Source organism: Chinchilla lanigera, unplaced genomic scaffold (assembly GCF_000276665.1).
Source record: "Chinchilla lanigera isolate Chin_1 unplaced genomic scaffold, ChiLan1.0 scaffold00016, whole genome shotgun sequence".
Taxonomy (NCBI): Eukaryota; Metazoa; Chordata; class Mammalia; order Rodentia; family Chinchillidae; genus Chinchilla; species Chinchilla lanigera.
Genome location: NW_004955417.1, coordinates 14,073,588 through 14,075,498, shown reverse-complemented (window position 1 = coordinate 14,075,498; position 1,911 = coordinate 14,073,588).

Genomic DNA, 1,911 nt, shown 5'->3' with positions numbered 1-1,911 from the left:
GCCCGTGCGCCCGGGAGCGCGACCCTGCGCGGGGCGGGCGGTGGTGCTGAACGGACAGCTCCACGCGCCTCGCCGGGCGCCGCTGCAGCCCCGCGCTGGGAGATGTTGCGGCGACCCCTTTGCACCCGCAGCTCGGGGTGGGGCGGACTCCTTCCCCTTACTACCCCCCACACATCCCTGGTGACAGCTGTTGTTGCCACCACCCCCGGGGTGCAGACAGAGGGCTGCCTACGGTGACCTTTCCTGGTTGCGTCTGGAGACAGACTGGGACTGAGGGGCAGCTTGTGTGACCAGTGCAGGACAAAATCAGAGGATCTCTGGGTTTCCTCTTTTAGGGACCTGAAGAAAAGTTTTCCCAAGCCTGGGGGTGGGGTGCTGGGAACAGGAGCTGAAGGGGACAGGAGAAGAGGAGAGGTCAGGGTAGCCTGAGGTTGGCGAATTCAGCTTAGCGTGGGGATGGCGGGGGGGGGAGCGCGCCCCCCACTGGCGTGGGAGGGAATCGTGGAATTCTGTTCCCAAACTCTGCGTGGGCAGCGTGTGTGCAGGCCTGTGTGGCGCGTGGGCTGCGGGGGAGTGCACGGAGGGGTGGGTGTGTGTGTACAGTAGGAGTTTGCGGTGTCTGTGTGTATAACTCGGATTTTTTAAAAAGGGTGCGGAGATGCATACAGTGTGTCAGTGTAGGGGACACCTGGGACACGTGTCAGCAGGATGTGCGTGTGATGTGGCGCTGTGTTGACACAGCGTGGATGTGCTTCGTGCCTGAACCCCATTCCCGCGGAGACCTGGGGCCCAGACCTGAACTCTTGGTTCCCTAGGGTTGTCCTCAAGGCCTCCTAAGGAGCTGAGCTGTGAAATGAACCTGCAGTCCCGGGTTCCCCGCGCCTTTGCATGGAGAGAGAGAAGCACGTGCTCTGTACACGGCTCTGGCGCGCCATCCAGCCAGACAGCTGCTCTGTGCGGCCCAGGGGTGCTCGGAGCTCCTTGCAAGCCCTGGGCAGAACCCTTGATCTGGCTTCATGTAAGGACTCCTGGCTCCAAGCCTGACCCATCCCTGTGCCAACCGCTGGCCTCTGCGTGTGTGTGTGTGTGTGTGTGTGTGTGTGTGTGTGTGTGTGTGTGTGGTGTTACCCTCTGAAAGGGCACCACACCCATGGCCTCTGGCATTCCAGTGAGGCTGCCACTGTGGGAGGGAGAACAGCCTGGTAGGAGTCACATAAGCTTGCTTCTCTTTCTTTTATGTTTGATACTAGAAGTGTGTGTGGAGAGAGGGAGGGAGGGGGAGAGAGTCTGGCATTTGGTGTCTTTGTCTGCATATCTATTTCTATGGGTGTCTGTGTTCTGCCTGGTGCTCACCTGAGCCTCTGTCGAGGTCAGATGCTCTGTCATTTAAAGTCGGGGCTCCCCCGCACCCGGCTAGGCTGCAGCCTGGAGGCCTGGGGTCTCCTTCTGTGCCAGCTCTCGAAGAGGGGGTGCGCGTTTCCACCTGTGTGTGTGAGCCCTGCTGCCTCCTTCGCTCGGGCTCAGTCCCCTCCCACATCGTGGGGAGGGTGACTGTCAGGGCTCCCTGCCGCACGTGCCCTTGGCAGCGGCACCTGGGTGACAGCCTTCCCGGCCTTGCCAGTCTCTCTGGCCTCACCCGCCTCCTGCCTCGCGTTCTGGTCCCTGCAGCGCTCACAGCCCCTCCCATTCCCTGGCCTCTCCTTCTGCCTCTTCTGGTTGAACTGGGTGCAGAAATCACCTTCTCTTGGGGTATTTCGAGGGTCCCTCCTCCTGGATGTGCTTGGCTTTGATGGCTGTGGGGGTTTCTTCCCTCGCCTGCTTTATGCACTGGCCTGCTCCTTTTGCTCTGAGCTGTTTTTGTTCTCGCTCATCCCTTTTCCTTTTGCGGTCATGGGAGACTTTGCCCATGGA